At 47.3% G+C, this 18,018-nt stretch overlaps 1 protein-coding gene across 7 annotated transcripts in view; it reads right to left on the bottom strand.

The window, feature by feature from the left end:
• Positions 1-18,018, bottom strand: part of BAZ2A (bromodomain adjacent to zinc finger domain 2A) — a 1,275,716-nt gene that overhangs the window by 1,130,249 nt on the left and 127,449 nt on the right. The window contains exon 4 of one of the 7 annotated variants that reach the window (XM_086959414.1): positions 16,306-16,464. The exons of the other annotated variants lie outside the window; for them this stretch is intronic. The gene's annotated coding sequence lies outside the window, so the exon portion shown is untranslated. The remainder of the gene's footprint in view (positions 1-16,305; positions 16,465-18,018) is intronic. 7 annotated transcript variants of the gene reach the window in all.

The following is an 18,018-nucleotide window of genomic DNA, read 5'->3' on the forward strand; positions in this document are numbered from 1 at the left end:
TTCCCACAGTAGTTGAGCTTCCTTGGACAGTTGTGACGATCTTGTGCCTCCCTGCTTGTTGACATAGTGCATGGCCGTGGTGTTGTCCGTACGCACTAGGATGGATTAGTTCCTTATCCTTGGGAGGAAAGCCAACAGAGCCAACCGAATGGCTCTCAGCTCCAGAATATTAATATGTAGACGACCTTCCACCGGCGTCCAATGCCCACTGACTTGGAGGTCTTGCATGACCGCTCCCCATCCCTGAAGGGAGGCATCTGTTGTAATGATGTGAGGGGCCGGAGGCATTCTGAAACTGAGACCCACCGAGAGGTGAGAACTTTCTATCCACCAGGCAGCCGCCTGCTTCATCTGAAGGGTGACCTTGACTTTGTCGTTGAAAGAACCGTCCACTTTCCTCCACTGAAGGTCTAGTTGCTCTTGCAAGGGACGCATTCGCAGCCTGCAGTGCGGAATCAATTGAATACAAGAGGAAATCGACCCTAGAAGAGACTTGTACATCCTGACTGACACTGACTGCTTCTTTCGCAGTCGACTGTCCGAAGAAATTAGTTTTGCTTGTTTTTCTTCCGATGGGAAAGCTTTGCAAGCCTGCGCATCGATAAGAGCGCCCAGGAATTACACTGAATTGGCCGGCCGAAGGACCGATTTCTCTCTGTTGAGCTGGAAGCCTAGTTGATCGAAGAGACGCAAACATGCCTCTACTGCTCCTGCAGCCGCTTGATAACTTGGTGCCTTTAGCAGCCAGTCGTCCAAATACGGGAAAACCTCTAGCGACTGCCTTCTCAGAAAAGCTGCCACCGGGGCTAGCACCTTTGTGAATATCCGCGGCGCTGATTTCAACCCAAATGGGAGCACCATGAACTGGAAGTGATTCTTGCCCACTGTGAAGCGAAGGAAACGTCTGTGAGCTAGGTGGATCGGGATATGGAAGTAGGCATCCTCCAGGTCTAACGTAACCATAAAGTCGCCTGGATTCAAGAGGCGCAAAATGTCCAGGAGTGATATAAACCAAAATGAGAGTTTCACGAGATAGGTGTTGAGCTCCCTTAAGTCCAGGATCGGACGCCACTTGTCCTTGGTCTTCTGAATCAGGAAAAACCTGGAATAGAAGCCTTCGCCTCTTTGCGATAGAGGGACACGCTGGATCGCCCCTTTCTGAAGCATTTGTTGAACTTCTAATTGCAGAAGGATTAGGTGTTTCGTATTGGTGGCGTGGGGAGCTCTGTACGGTGGAAAATCCTGAAACTCCAATGTGTGTCCCTGACGGATGATGTTCAATACCCATTGATCTGATGTTATCTGTTCCCAGCTGCTCAGATGTTGAGAGATCCTGCCGCCCACTGGTGATACATGGGGCGGAGGAACAGTCGGCAGAGTCAGGATGCCGCTATTGACGCTTGGAGGCGTCCCTGCCTTGACGACCCTGTCGGCCACGTGAGCTTTGGCGAGAGAAAGATTGCGTTTGTGATTGACGCTGATAATACTGATTACCGTACTGAGGCCTGTACGATTGTGATTGTAGAGTATAACGTTGTTGTTGGTATCCACCTCTTGTCGATGTGAAACCTCTTCCTCTTGCTCCACGGAAAGGTGTCTTCCTATATTGCAGTGTGCCTAAGGACCGAGCCGTCTCTGTGTCCTTCTTTATCCCCTGTAGAGCATCATGAACATGTTTCCCAAACAGCATGTCTCCGTCAAAGGGTAAGTCCAGGATTTTATTTTGGACTTCTGGACGAAACCAGGTCGCTCGCAACCAACCCTGTCGTCTAAGAACAGCTGCTCCACCAAGAGCGCGGAAAGCGATGGTAGCGATGTCCATCGCGCAATCTATTATTTCCGATGAGGAACGTTGTCCCTCCTCTAGGAGTTTCTGGGCCTCAGCCTTAGGATCGTCAGGGAGCTGGTTTAAGTATGGCGAGACGTCACTCCACATCTGACGGCCGTACCGTGCCAGGATTGCTAGGGCATTGGAAGCCCTGACCAGCAGACTAGCAATAGACGAAAAACGCTTCACTGCGTTATCCAATCGTCTTCCTTCTCTGTCCGGTGGAGCTGTCAGAGGTGCCGATTGATTGCGTGACTTTCGCTGAGCTGCTTGCGATATCACCGAATCCGGTCTCGGTTGGCCAACAAAGCAAGCTGGACTGTCATCCGGCGCCTTATATTTCTTTTCCAAGCACGGAAGGACTGGAATAACCGTAGCCGGCGCCTGCATCACCTTCTTTCCCTCTTCCCATATATGTTCCACAATGGGAATGGAGCGGACAGCCTTGCGATATGACTCCTTGAAATCATATAAAAAACAATCCGTGGAAGTTGAAGGCATGGTGAGCTTAAAACGTGCTGTGGCTCTATCCATTAAGTTGGGAAAACCTCCCACGTCCGCCGGAGGCGAGTCAATTGGGTCCGGTATTTGGGATGCCGGATCTGGAATAACATATTGATTCCATTCAACATCAGGATCTTGAGCCTGATTATCTCCATCATCCTCTGAAGTGTCAACATGGGTAGGCTCTACCCTCTGAGGAACCTCCACAGCCTCCTCTACATGCTCGGGCAGTGAAGAGTAAGTAGCCGACAATTGAGGTTGCTCCTGCGCCTGTTCTTGCACTGGACGCGATGCTTGCCTACTACGATATTCCTCCAACATAGCTCGTAAGTCCATAAGCAGAGACATCAGCATTGAGACCATACCCTGCTGGTTCGGGACTTCCTGGTAATGTATGCGATCCTGCTGCTGCTGTTGTTGCTGATGATAAAAATATTCATTCTCTGGCTCAGAGTCATGAAACTTTAGGTGCAATTGTGATGGACTATAGGCATCCCCAAATTCACCATCTTCCTCATCCGAATATTCTTCCTCGTCAAACAATAGGGCCGGGGGCAATGGAGCTACCTTCCTCGGCGAAGTCATATCTGGCGTAATACGCCTTTTCCTAGGGTGCTCAGCCCTCACTAACATAGACCTTTCCATCGTCGACAGTGGCGTCATCGAGGTAGTCGACGACAGAATTGGCTTTGTCGTCGATGTCATCGTCGACGGGATCGTCATCGTCGACGGAGTTATCGTCGTCGTCCTCTTCATAGACGGTGTAGTTCTCGTCGTCGTCATCGACGATGTTACCTTCGTCGACGGGAGCTTCTTCTTCATCGATAGTAAAGGAGATGTCATCGTCGGTGGTAAAGTCGACAACGATGTCGTCAACGAAGTCTTTGATTCTTTAACCTTAGCAGCTGAGGGAACCTCTAAAGCTGGCTTCTTGAAAGACTTAGACCCATCAGCCTGATGGGATGGCCCATCCGAGCCATCATCATTCTTTGATTTTGGTACCTCAGGTACCAGCCTCTCCCTCTCCTTTTCACCTCCGTGAGGAGATTCGCCAGGCCTAGGCTTGCCAGACCTGTCAGAGGTCCCACGCACTGCCTTCGCGGGGGGTTCCAAAGAAACTGAAGCAGATGACCTACCCCTCTTCTGTGACCTCTTCGAAGACGTAGATGAAGCAGCATCCTCTTCATTACTGGAAATAATTCTCTCTCTCGTCTTCATCTTCTGTAACCACGTCAGCAGACGCCCCTCACGGTCACGTAGAGTCTTGGTCAAAAAGGTTCTGAAGATCTTACAGTCTGCCACCTTATGATCTGGGTATAAGCAATATATACAATCCTTGTGCTTATCCTCAGCAAATAGTCGTTTTTTAGAACATGTGGCACAGGCCTGAACAGGCTTTTCTTCTCCTTGTCAGCCGTTACATAAAGATGTTAGGAAATCCTGTAAAGATTTTGAAGAAAACAGTACCTCAAAAGAAAACTAGAGCAGAGCTCTATGGAGACTCCCTATCACCAACATGCGGTAGAAAATCTGAGGCTCTGAGCTTTCTCAGGAAGGTTCCACAGGGTGAGGCTGTTCTGATTGGTTGGTGCTCTACATGTGGGTCTTTTTTAGAAAAGGAAACCTATAGGCTACAAAATAGTATAAGGCCTAGGCCTAATTTTTCCTCTTTTGGTTTATCTACCTGTGTGTGTGTGTGTGTATATGTGTGTATATATATATTATATTGGTAATAAAAAAAAAAAATATATATGTATGTGCGCTCAGAGTGTAGAAACACCAACCACACTCACGGGGCTTCTGTGCAAGGCTTTATTCTCACAATAGTTGCTAGATAGCTGAGAAACACAGGAACAGGGTTCGTGATGCAAGCCAAATTCGTCGTGTATCCTGACGAGTTTCGAAGGCGGCTGCCTTCTTCTTCAGAGGAGGACGAATAAAGTTTTCAGGGTAGTGGCAGGAAGAGCCCTCTTTTATGTTCATGACACGCCCCTGGATGGGCGCCGTGCCCTTATGGTACTTGTATTCCTGCAAGTGATTCCTTGTCGCTTATGGCGTCCGAGTCCTGAATTCTCAATTGTCGGGTAACAGCCCTGGACTGGAAACCCCTCGCCAACCGGGCAGCGTCATGGTGTTTGAGCAGGGGAAAGGATGTATTCATCTCCCCACAAGCTGGATGCTCGCCATTACGGGCTCTTTCCATCGCGCTGTTAGGCGGTGCTCGACGTGATGCAGTTTCACTACAGCGCTCCTATCAGATATGTGCGCTCAGAGTGTAGATATATATATATATATTTTTTTTTATTACCAAGGCTCCCATTCTGACCACGGGGAAGGATACAAGCTATGGGAATCTATGAAAGTTCCAATACTGGAATAAATTAACGAAATAAGGAACATGCAAGGTAGCATGGTTATGGATCCTGGCATGGTTAGAGATGCCTTCAGGGATTTTTATGCAGATCTTTATAAAGTCTCTCTCGCTAGCGGCCCCATGGTCCAAGACAATGGTGATGCAGGGCAACCGGGCGGAATCACCAATGAGGAGAGATCGCTTTTAGGGGGTGGTATTTTACCTTAAGAGCTTCAGGTGGTCTCTAATGCTCTCCAATCGGGGAAAGCAGCTGGGGCAGACTCCATTCCCCTTGAGTTTTACAAGGTGTTCTATGCAGAAATTCACCATGAGCAGATGGGACTATTTAACGAAGCTAGAGTTGGGGCTTCTCCCCCCAGGTCCTGGGGTATTGCGTATTTAATTTTTTTTTTTTAAAGGAAGGTGAGGGCTCTACAGCTCTGTATTCATACAGACCAATTACATTACTTAATAGCGATGTGAAAGTCTACTCTAAAATGTTTGCCAGCTGGCTAGCTGGTGTTACACAGCGACTGGTGTCGGTCCGGCTGCATGGGTTCATCCCCGGTAGAGGGACCTCCGATCACGTCCAACTGGTTATTTTTTTATTCAACACTACGTAATTTCTTGCAAAGCCCATGGGGGTGGCCTTACTTGACGCCGAAAAGTCCTTCAATAGGGTGTTGTGGGATTTCCTCTTGCATGTTCTGGAAGTAAATGGCTTGGGGGGGGGCTTCATTAATGCAATACGAGCAATGTATAATAAAGTCATAGCCTGCTTACAAATAATGGGGCATGAATCAGAGCCCTTCTCAATTGAAAGGGGCACAAGGCCGGGCTGTCCCATCTTCCCCCTGCTATTCGCATTATTTATTGATCCCTTTCTCAGGAGGCTGGAATACTCTTTGGATATTCTGCCCTTCAGTATACATGCCAGTGACATGAAAATCCTGGTCTATGCCAATGATGTGGCAATAATTACCAGTGATCCGGTCAGGGCTCTTCGCTCTGTTGAGAAGATCACATAAGACTTTGGTATTAAAACAGGGTTTCTGCTAAATAGGGCCAAAACTTGAGTATTGATCAACAGACATACCCCAGCCACCAATAGTAGGATTGTAGATGAAGCTACATATTTGGGAATGTGTATTACCTTTAAAGTGGAGCGTACAATCGATTTAAATCTAACACCTATTTTAGAGAAAAGTAAGAAAGACTTTACCCGGTGGGATAATTTGAAACTTTTCATAATGGGGAGATGTAACCTGTTTAAAATGATGTTTCTTCCTAAATTGCTATATGTTTTTCGCACTGTCCCACTGGAGGTTAATTACTAATGGTTTAAAACAATTGATAGACTAGTGGCAAGATTCATCTGGGCTTACGGGAAAACCAGGAGGGTTAACATTTTTATTTGTTTACCTAGAGACGGAGGTGGGCACTCCCCAATTTCAGATTATATTATTTAGCTGCAGCTCTGCATTATAGCATATTATTCAACTGCAGGGTAACGGAATGTGGGTCAATATGTTATGTACCTTATAAATACGAGCTTTTGATTGGCAATGCAGCCCACTGCTGCCTACTGACATTTTTTGAGCAGAGTTATTTCAAATGGACCCGCTTTAATACTCTGCTGGTCTCATTTTGAAACTGGGCAAGCATCCAGAAAAAACTGGGGGTGGGTAGATATAGCAGATACTCACCCCTGCTCAGGAATGAACTACTGCCGGCAATTTCCATGAACTACCTAGCTGTTCTTTGAGGTGGTTTGCAGTAGATTTAATGTTGTGCCTCAAGATTTTTGTTAAATATCTAAAGTTGCAGGATTTCCTTATGAGAAAAGCTGGGGGGGCAGTTCGCTCCAATCAGATTCCCCTTATGGAAATACTGGTTAAAAGCACTAGCCCCTCTATCTCACAGTTATTTTCCCTCCAAGACTCAGTGGATTCACTTTGGAGTCTCGTAAACTAGATAAGGAGGAAGAACCTCCAAGATAAAGGTACGATTTCTTGTAGCCACCATAGAGGAATTCTGGAACTTCATCTATAAATGTATATCTAAGGACCTAGGGATACAGAAAGTCTAATGGGCATTTATATTCATCCTAGGGGTTACAAAAAAGGGGAGAGGACCCCTAACTGAGACTGGGAAAGAAAATTCACTGGATCTTGACAATACTTGAACCAGACAATTAGCTTTCGCTTGGTGAATTGGAATCTGTTAATATAAACCACTGAATGCAATGATGATGAGCATATAGGTATATTGAGGGATGAGAGGTTTGACCGACATGGGAGCAAGTGAGATGACATGCATCGGAGATACCCAGGGCCTGGGTGGAGACATGTGCAATGAGTTCTTTAGGATAATAGGAATTGTTGATTGCAAAAAGATTGCATCTTCTTACAGCATACTAGTTTTGAATCATTGCTTTGAATCATGATTATGATTAATTTAGTTGCATAATTTGATGTTAGGCAATGTACAATAACTGATAAATATGTATGTTTTTAACGTCAATCACGTTTACATGAGAGCTCCCTGTTGTGATGAAGAAGGTGGCGCAAATCTAATCAATCACCGAAACATGTTGACGCCTATTTTTGGGCTAAATTTTGAAGACACATAGGCGCAGTAGATGAGGGTAGTAAAAAAATTTGGTGTCCGTAGAATTGTCTTGAACGAATTAGCAAACGTGTCAGACCAATATGATTGTCTAGTTCTTTTTCTCTCCTTTTTATGCAATGTTGCCTGTAGTGACACAAAAAGGTCAGCCATTATTATATTAAAAAGATATATTTTTACAAGAATAAGTTTTTTTAACATTTATGTTTTAGGTTATGTGTGTATACACAATTTTCATTGAACTATCCATTGAATGACAATATGTAATTAATATTTTATAGTGACAAATGTATGTGAACTAGTGTGGCACTTGACTTACTAAGGCTGGGGGGGTACGAATGGTAGATGTATGGGATTGGGTAAAGGTATGCATGTATCAATCATAAACAGATAAGTGCTTTGAACGGTTTTACCAAAGGAAATCATTTGTGACTTTACAGTCTAAAAAGGAGCACTGTTCCTTTGGTTGAGGGGCCACTCTCCTTTTGTTTACTAACTAGCAGCCCGTCCCGACGTTGTCCGGGAGCAATCATGGCTCAGGGCCCCCGCCCGCCTTGACGTTGTGCAAACTGCTCACGTCACTTTTTCCTGCTGTAATGCCCCGTTTGGAACCTGCCCACGAGACACATTAGTAGGACTTGTTGACTGTTCTCCACAGAGGGGTGACCCGGGTGCTCTGCGTGACGCACAGGCGGTCTCCACTACCTTTTTATATTTTTAATCCCCTCTATTTTCATTGTGTTGAACGTTACCCATCCACCTGCCAGTGATTAACATAACAGAACAGATTGTCTACGTGTGCTTTCTCTTGCTTTCTTTATACATTCTTAGCTTATTATTTTGTTTTTTTATAAATGCTCTTTTTATTGAGCCTCCTTTGTCTCCTTAATGGAAAAGTGCAGGTACTTAGAGTCACAGAGTACCTGCTTGCCCCTCAGAAGTTCCTGTACTGTCCTGTCACTTCCCCCGATAACTAATTGATTCAACTTCAAAGGAAATGCCTTTTCTGAACAGCAGACATGCTTTATATTCACTGTGCTCATGGGCCTGATAGCAGTGCTCTGCGCGTTTCACAATTCCATATTATCAGCACCTTACGCTCTCATCCGAGAAGAACACGGCAGCTGCTCCACTCTGGCGCACACATGACGATTCGACGTGATTTTCAGCGGTTAGAAGCAATCCATGGCTGCCACAGGTGCTATACAAACAGCCTCTACCTTAACATAAAACAGCATACCAAAACAATGCAGAGATGGCATGCTTGTACCTTCTCAGCACTGGTGGCGATGTCCGGACGGCTGCAGCGGGGGGCTGAAAAGATGGCAGTGGTACAGTGGTTGCCATGGGGCAGAAAGCGTAAGAGCTCGCAGTGTTTGCAGCCTTGTAAACCCCAGTGCGGGCCCTTTAATAGGAGAGCAAGTGCAGCTCCTCCGATAGGCCCCGGTACCAGCTCTCACTAAATTATTAAAGTCATACAGTACAGTGAATATTCAATCTCTGCAGCCCCTGACTGTCTGCCCGCCGATCCTCACCGCCTGTCCGCCGGTCACGTCCGCTGCTCCCCTGATCTCCGCCGCTCCTCCCCGCGCTGATCGCCGCTGCTCCTGTACGACACTCCCCGCGTGTACGCCGCTCCTGAGGTCAGCAAGCACGTCGCGGCCGGTGCTACTTTGAAGGGACTACTTTTTTTTTTAACTTATATTTTTTAATAACGTATTTATTTTTAATTTATATAGCCTATGTCCATCTGCACACCTGAGGATTACAATGATGTATCGGGTGTGTGGATTGGCGCTGTGGATTCAGAGTTTACCCGCCTCAAAGCCTCAAAGTTCTTCCTTTATAATAGTAGTATAGATCATACTTCTGGACATGAAAATACAGTCAATTATAGAACAGCAATCTCTACTAGTGGAAGTTGGCACGACCTGTTTATATGACCAATGGAGTTCTGGATTATGGAGGTATCTAGCACATTTTACAAAAAAGGGTAATTTAGAATTGATGACGACACATCTCCAAATTTAGCATTAAAATCTCCTGCTAGAAAAAGGTTAAACGCAATACCCAAACACATATTTCTATTGTCTACCAGTTCGAATAGGCTGCGGCTGTTTTGGTTATTGTGGAAAATTCATCACTATAAAAATGTACAAGTACCATCCCAAGTTTTGGTTCTCCATCTAAGGTCAAATGCCTGCAAGTTAGCTCCCTCTGCACCAATCATTTGGATAGTATAGTTAATCAAAACTTTAAACCAAATAGCTAGGCCCCCTTTTGACAAACCCAAAGCAGGTGGTAATGCGGACACGTTGTAACACAAATACATTGTAGTGATCATCATGCGACAACCCAGTCTGCTGAAGTGTTGTACTTATTATTAATGGCTTCCCTGTCCTCTGGCTGCGGTTGGACGATAAGCCAGCAATATTCACACTTAGCAGCTGTAGCCAGGGCTCAGAGGGTAAAGCCTGCATGGCAACTTGCACACAACCAACAGTTCAAGGACAGGGACATGTGGTTGCACTGGACAACTTACCTCCATTGGCTCACCAGATTCAGCTACCTACTCCTGTGTCTCTTTAGCAACAAACAAGTCTTTATTGATATTTGAACCAATAGGCAACTCAGGTCTAACCATTACTGAGTTTGCTAGTGTTAATGTGGTACCGCAGGACAAGCAACACCTGCAACCGATGGCAAGCCTGAACCTATACAATGCCCAAACTCATCCGATTATCTCTTAGTCACTAATTTGCCTCCAGGTCGGTCAAGAGCAGGAATCTGTTAGTTGAAAAAACGTATTGGCTCGATAAAGCAGCAAAAATAACCTAATACATGCATTTTGTTGTGGCGCAGAAGGATCCAAATGGCATAGAAGAAGCCTATGATCAGTAGATTAATTGGGCCGAGCTGAAGCATGCCTGTCTTGACATGTTACAATAACTCACCCACTATAAGAAGCTGGTGAAAGTGAACAATGATATAATCCCTTTGTAGACTCTTCAGCTGGGTTCCCACCCAGCTAACCCTATAAGCCAGAAGACTATCATTATAAAAACAAATATTTGTCTCAGCATTAGATTGTAACTTGGGCCACCGCATCCTTATGGCTGTGGGATCTACTTGAATTGTGAGGGGGGGGGGGGTCAGAGGAGCGCCACATGCGCCTTTCCCATGCTGATAAAGGGACTGACGAAAGTCAAATAAACAAAGTTTCCAATAGATCAGATTGTAACTAGTATGTTACCATATTTTTTAGTTGACCTGTGGACTCTGTCATACAAGGCAGACAAGGACCATTGGCCACGACCGCCACATAGGGGCAGAAGTCTAGAGGTAAATGAGCCACTGGAGGGGAAATGGGTTTACTATTTTATCAATTGTCTGTAGCAATCAGAGTCGGAGCTAAAATTATTACAAATGTTCTCTGTATGGATAAAAACACCAAGGGTTAACTCTAACCATCTGACCCCCGCATCGTCTTGGTTTCCAGGGGTCTGAGATCAATAACAGCAGTGACACAGGGGCATAGGCGCAAGTTTATTAAAAAGTCTTTGGATGTTATGACTCACAGATCTGTCCATCAACTGTTGTTTTTGCATTTGTCATCCCGAGTGGGACGGGTTTGCTCAGACGTAAGTCCCGTGCTCTCCATGACATTGGAATCAAGCTATCCTGGCTGATGAGGGCTGAAAGCCTAAAACCGGTCCTAGGATGCTTGTTTCCAGTCCAGGGAGGACCTGGCTTGGCAGTTTGGGCTGGACTGTTCCCATGGGGCACAGGGACAAGACTGATTTGCATATGGCTAGGTTCCACCTGGAATGGCATGGTAAGCAAAACAAGCATTTGCAATGCAATAGGTCTCGCATTAGGAAAGTTTGAGGTATTGGTATTGTAAATGACACATTTTTTATTTATGTGTTGGTTTTGAAAATAGCGAAATTAATAGCTTTGTCATTTACAATGCCAATAGTTTTAACTTTCGCAAACGTGACACCTATAGCATTTGTAATGCAATATGTGTTGTATTTACATGACTTAGATGTATTAATATTACAAATAACAATGGCTTTTATTTTTTTTAATAATTAATACTTAAATAAAAGTTATTGTAATTCAAAATGGCAATAGCTTAAACTTTTGTAAATAACTTGGGAAGATTATGTTCAGTGTATTTTATTGTGATGAAAATCCAAGAGCAGAGTTGAAATATTAACATCTTTTTGTCACATTTGTAATAAAGCTTGAAACATTGAGAGAACATATTAGAACTAGTTGTTGTTGAATGGTTGCACTGAGTGATGCTGTGGCATTCAGTGGTGCTGAGTGATGCTGTGGCATTCAGTGGTGCTGAGTGATGCTGTGGCATTCAGTGGTGCTGAGTGATGCTGTGGCATTCAGTGGTGCTGAGTGATGCTGTGGCATTCAGTGGTGCTGAGTGATGCTGTGGCATTCAGTGGTGCTGAGTGATGCTGTGGCATTCAGTGGTGCTGAGTGATGCTGTGGCATTCAGTGGTGCTGAGTGATGCTGTGGCATTCAGTGGTGCTGAGTGATGCTGTGGCATTCAGTGGTGCTGAGTGATGCTGTGGCATTCAGTGGCGCTGAGTGATGCTGTGGCATTCAGTGGCGCTGAGTGATGCTGTGGCATTCAGTGGCGCTGAGTGATGCTGTGGCATTCAGTGGCGCTGAGTGATGCTGTGGCATTCAGTGGCGTTGAGTGATGCTGTGGCGTTCAGTGATGCTGTGGCGTTCAGTGGTGCTGTGGCATTCAGTGGTGCTGTGGCATTCAGTGGTGCTGTGGCATTCAGTGGAGTGCAGTGGCGTTGAGTGATGCAGTGGCGTTGAGTGATGCAGTGGCGTTGAGTGATGCAGTGGCGTTGAGTGATGCAGTGGCGTTGAGTGATGCAGTGGCGTTGAGTGATGCAGTGGCGTTGAGTGATGCAGTGGCGTTGAGTGATGCAGTGGCGTTGAGTGATGCAGTGGCGTTGAGTGATGCAGTGGCGTTGAGTGATGCAGTGGCGTTGAGTGATGCAGTGGCGTTGAGTGATGCAGTGGCGTTGAGTGATGCAGTGGCGTTGAGTGATGCAGTGGCGTTGAGTGATGCAGTGGCGTTGAGTGATGCAGTGGCGTTGAGTGATGCAGTGGCGTTGAGTGATGCAGTGGCGTTGAGTGATGCAGTGGCGTTGAGTGATGCAGTGGCGTTGAGTGATGCAGTGGCGTTGAGTGATGCAGTGGCGTTGAGTGATGCAGTGGCGTTGAGTGATGCAGTGGCGTTGAGTGGTGCTGAGTGATGCAGTGGCGTTGAGTGGTGCTGAGTGATGCAGTGGCGTTGAGTGGTGCTGAGTGATGCTGTGGCGTTGAGTGATGCTGTGGCGTGCAGTGGCGTTGAGTGATGCTGTGGCGTGCAGTGGCGTTGAGTGATGCTGTGGCGTGCAGTGGCGTTGAGTGGTGCTGAGTGATGCTGTGGCGTTGAGTGATGCCGTGGCGTGCAGTGGCATTGAGTGGTGCTGAGTGATGCTGTGGCGTGCAGTGCTGCTGAGGCGTTGAGTGATGCTGTGGCGTTGAGTGATGCTGTGGCGTGGAGTGATGCTGTGGCGTGCAGTGATGCTGTGGCGTGGAGTGATGCTGTGGCGTGGAGTGATGCTGTGGCGTGGAGTGATGCTGTGGCGTGGAGTGATGCTGTGGCGTGCAGTGATGCTGTGGCGTGGAGTGATGCTGTGGCCTGCTGTGGCGTTGAGTGATGCAGTGGTGCTGAGTGATGCTGTCGCCTGCAGTGGCGTTCAGTGGTGCTGAGTGATGCTGTGGCCTGCTGTGGTGCTGAGTGATACAGTGGCGTTGAGTGGTGCAGTGGCGTTGAGTGGTGCAGTGGCGTTGAGTGGTGCAGTGGCCTTCAGTGGTGCAGTGGCCTTCAGTGGTGCAGTGGCCTTCAGTGGTGCAGTGGCCTTCAGTGGTGCAGTGGCCTTCAGTGGTGCAGTGGCCTTCAGTGGTGCAGTGACCTTCAGTGGTGCAGTGACCTTCAGTGGTGCAGTGACCTTCAGTGGTGCAGTGGCCTTCAGTGGTCTTCAGTGGTGCTGTGGCCTTCAGTGGTGCTGTGGCGTTGAGTGGTGCTGTGGCATTGCGGGACGCTGTGGCGATGCGGGACGCTGTGGTGTTGAGTGGTGCTGTGGCATTAAGGGGTGGAGTTGGAGGGGTGGGTGGAGTTGGAGGGGTGGGTGGAGTTGGAGGGGTGGGTGGAGTTGGAGGGGTGGGTGGAGTTGGAGGGGTGGGTGGAGTTGGAGGGGTGCAGTGGCCTTCAGTGGTGCAGTGGCCTTCAGTGGTGCAGTGGCATTGCGGGACGCTGTGGCGATGCGGGATGCTGTGGTGCTGTGGCATTAAGGGGTGGAGTTGGAGGGGTGGGTGGAGTTGGAGGGGTGGGTGGAGTTGGAGGAGTGGGTGGAGTTGGAGGGGTGGGTGGAGTTGGAGGGGTGGAGTTGGAGGGGTGGAGTTGGAGGGGTGGAGTTGGAGGGGTGGAGTTGGAGGGGTGGAGTTGGAGGGGTGGAGTTGGAGGGGTGGAGTTGGAGGGGTGGAGTTGGAGGGGTGGAGTTGGAGGGGTGGAGTTGGAGGGGTGGAGTTGGAGGGGTGGAGTTGGAGGGGTGGAGTTGGAGGGTGGAGTTGGAGGGGTGGAGTTGGAGGGGTGGAGTTGGAGGGGTGGAGTTGGAGGGGTGGAGTTGGAGGGGTGGAGTTGGAGGGGTGGAGTTGGAGGGGTGGAGTTGGAGGGGTGGAGTTGGAGGGGTGGAGTTGGAGGGTGGAGTTGGAGGGTGGAGTTGGAGGGTGGAGTTGGAGGGTGGAGTTGGAGGGTGGAGTTGGAGGGTGGAGTTGGAGGGTGGAGTTGGAGGGTGGAGTTGGATTTTGAGGGTGGAGTTCAGAGTCCGTAGTTGTAGTTTGCGGGTGGATTTGGAGGGTGGATTTGGAGGGTGGAGTTGTAGTTGGAGGGTGGATTTGTAGGGTGTATTTGGATGTTGGAGTTGTAGTTGGAGGGTGGATTTGTAGGGTGTATTTGGATGTTGGGAGTTGGAGGCTGGAGTTGGATGGTGTTTTTGGAGGGTGGATGTGTAGTTGGAGGAAGGAGTTGGAGTGTGGATTTGGAGTGTTGAGTTGGAGGGTGTAGTTGGATGGTGGAGTTAGAGGGTGTAGTCGGAGGGTGTATTTGGAGGGTGTAGTAGTGCTTGGATGGTGGAGTTGGAGGGTGGATTTTGAGGGTGGAGTTGGAGGGTAGAGTGGTGGGAGGGTAGAGTGGTGGTGCTACAGGGTGGGTGCTAGAGGGTGGGCGCTAGAGGGTGGGCGCTAGAGGATGGGCGCTAGAGGGTGGTGGATAGGGTGGTGGATAGGGTGGTGGAGGCGCATAGGGTGGTGGCGCATAGGGTGGTAGAGTGTTGATGGAGAGAGTGGTAGAGTGGTAGCAGTAGAAGGCTGTACTGTGTGTGAGAGGGAGAGAGTGTGTGTGAGAGAGAGTGTGTGAGAGAGAGAGTGTGTGAGAGTGTGTGAGAGTGTGTGAGAGAGAGAGTGTGTGTGAGAGAGAGAGAGAGAGTGTGAGAGAGAGAGAGAGAGAGAGAGAGAGTGTGAGCGAGAGTGTGTGAGAGAGTGTGTGAGAGAGAGTGTGTGAGAGAGAGTGTGTGGTAGAGAGAGAGAGAGCGTGTGAGAGTGAGTGTGGGTGTGAGAGAGTGTGTGTGTGTGTGTGTGTGTGAGAGAGAGAGAGAGAGAGAGAGAGAGAGAGAGAAAGAGAGAGAGACTGACTGTGCTTTGATATGGGGGTGTATATGTTTGTTTGCTTGTGATTCCTTATGTGTGTGTGGGTGCAGAAGTTTGGTATTAGGATGTTTTCTGAGAAGGGCTATTATAATGTGTGCTAGGTACAAACAATGTACCAGAAATAAGAGAGGCCACAAAGACTTACAAGACAGTCTTAACAAAAGTGAAAAAAAGACTGGGCTGAAAATCGCTGGGGACAAATTCGAGATGCCTGCTAGAAGAAAGATTACCAACAAATTGGATTGCTGGTCACAAGGGGAGAGGCCGACAGACGGAGGCTGCCTGGCAGCATCTCTGTAGCTAATTGACTCTCTGTAATGTACGCACTTGCACTTTGATGGTCGTAACAACTGAATAAAGTTAAATATGATGATGATGGCAATATTTCTTATTTTTCCATCACATCACTGTACTTCGGTATCTGACAAAAAGGATACAGCAACAATCGAAATACAAAATGTTTTTGAAAATAGCCCATAAATTATTTGGCCAACACGATACATTGACAAATTGTTTATATTAAAAAAATAAAAAGCAAAAAATGGGAGTGCCACGAAGTCTGGCAGGCAGAGGGCTGGTTGAGGTCTGCTGACTGCAGGGACATCTTGGTGCTTATTCTATAAACCGAATGAACTGAAAAATAAATTATTGCTGCTCCTGGAGAGTGAGGCGGAGTTACATTTTGTTCTTTTTATTCATTATGATTTTAACTGTGTCTGGAAATACAACACATATTACATTTTGAGGCTTGTGGTAAGGTGGCATGATTTGAATCCTCAAGTAAACAAATGCACATATTTTTCTGCAAGAGAGATATGAGTTCCGTAACAGATATGGCCCTCTCTGGCGCTACAATGAACAAAGCAATGCGCTTCTCTCAAGTTCCTCCAACAATGCAGTGCAGGAGAGATATTTAGAGTAGCCACCGGTTGTGGAAATAATGAAGGAAGGAGGGGAGCCACCTGAAATGAAGCTTTTGGAGGAATTGACGTCTCCAGTCCCACAATCCTGTATGAAATATCTGCATACGCACAATCCTGTACAAAAGTACAAGCTCATATTTTATTCCTCACAGGAATTCAATATTGTGATTCGTTCTTACTCTAGGTTTTTAGATCACAATTAAAGTTTGTAGTAAGCATTAAGTGAAGGTAAACTAAAACCAGCTGTGTCATAAAATAACTTCGGGTCACTCACCGTGCCCACTTGATGCCGCTGAGCTCCTTAACCAATTGTAGTCTACCTCTGAGGAGGACTTAGGGCAGCCTTTTATAGAGTTTCGCTTGTTGGGACAAATGGCAATGGAGATCCGCAGCCTCCTATGCGTGCATCATAGATGGAAATGTGAAGAAGCGCCTAAAACACGCAGGAAACAAATGAAAGCGAGGCATTGGTAATCTCCTTGCAGCCTCCTATGCATTCAGCGTAGATGGAAATGTAAAGAAGCACCAAAGACGTAGAGTAAACAACAAAAGCGAGGTAACAGGAATATCCCCTCAACCTCCTATGCGTGCACCATAGATGGAAAGATCAACAAGCGCAAAAGACACGCAGGATACAACAACAACAATGGTGAAATTTGAGAATAGAGTAAAAAAAATTAAAAGCGGCTGCAAAATGAAATTAAAAGCGGCTGGGAAATGCTCTCGGCATTGCGGGGGTAGGGGGCGCATTCCTTTGAAGTGTGAAGCAGGGGGCGGGGGAGCGGAACCCTTTCAGATTCTGGAGCAGGGGAGGCTCGAGCATATGGGGTGTAAAAAAAAAAGTCTTCGGAGTTTGCTGTGGCGGGTCTGATGCAATGATGCGAGGCAGGTGGCTCGGGGAGCAAATGGCAAGCGCGTGCACAGGCACATGCACTTGGCGCAATCCGCCTGGTCTAGCTTTCAAGGATCCAACTCTCTCGACATCTGCAATGCGCAAGCGCATTGGCAGAGGTCGAGACCTAACGATGGATTTAGTCCCAGATCTCTGTACTGGGGTGAATGTATGACATTGTTCTGCATTCTGTCCATCAACTATTGTTTTTGCATTTGTCACCCCGAGTGGGACGAGTATGCTCAGACGTGAGTCCTGCGCTCTCCATGCCACTGGAATCAAGCTATCCAGGCTGATGAGGGCTGAAAATCCAAAACCGGTCCTAGGATGCTTGTTTCCAGTCCAGGGAGGACCTGGCTTGGCAGTTCGGGTTGGAGTGTTCCCATGGGGCACAGGGTCAAGACTGATTTGCATATGGCTGGGTTCAACCTGGAATGGCATGGTAAGCAAAAAAACGAAGGATTTAGGCCCACGTCTCTGTACTGGGGTGAATGAATGACATTGTTTTGCATTCTGTCCATCAACTGTTGTTTTAGATTTGTCACAGATCTGCCCAGCATGAAGCCACACTGGTCACTATGGACTAGCACCTCAAAAACTATACCTAATCAAATGGTCAATAACCTTAGCCACAATCTTGGTCTTTGCATTCAATAGTTAAATTGTGTGATAAGAATTGCACTTATCCATAGGCCTGTGAGTCTTGGGGATCACAGTTGTCACTGCTTCATTGACATCTGCTCTCAAGGATCCATTCGAGATCCTTTTCCCTAGCTGCTACCCAGCATATCTGCCGGGCAAACAGCAGAGGCTGCTCCTTCTTCCACCTGGCGGCTAAAACCTGGAACACCCTCCCCCTACCCTCAGAGCCTCAACATCGCTCCAACTGTTCAGGAAGGACCTCAAGACCTGTAGGTTCAACTAATACAACAGGCAACCTGATCCTGCAGCATGACCCAAAAGTGCCATGTAACCCTCATGGGTAAAGCAGCCATGCTATAGAAAACATGATTAATTGATTAACTAGGACTGCACTGAACATATATAATAAATGTGAGGGTAGGGTAGAATCATTGGCTTTATAATCTTCAATAG

The sequence above is a fragment of the Lissotriton vulgaris genome, chromosome 1_1 (assembly GCF_964263255.1).
Source record: "Lissotriton vulgaris chromosome 1_1, aLisVul1.2, whole genome shotgun sequence".
Taxonomy (NCBI): Eukaryota; Metazoa; Chordata; class Amphibia; order Caudata; family Salamandridae; genus Lissotriton; species Lissotriton vulgaris.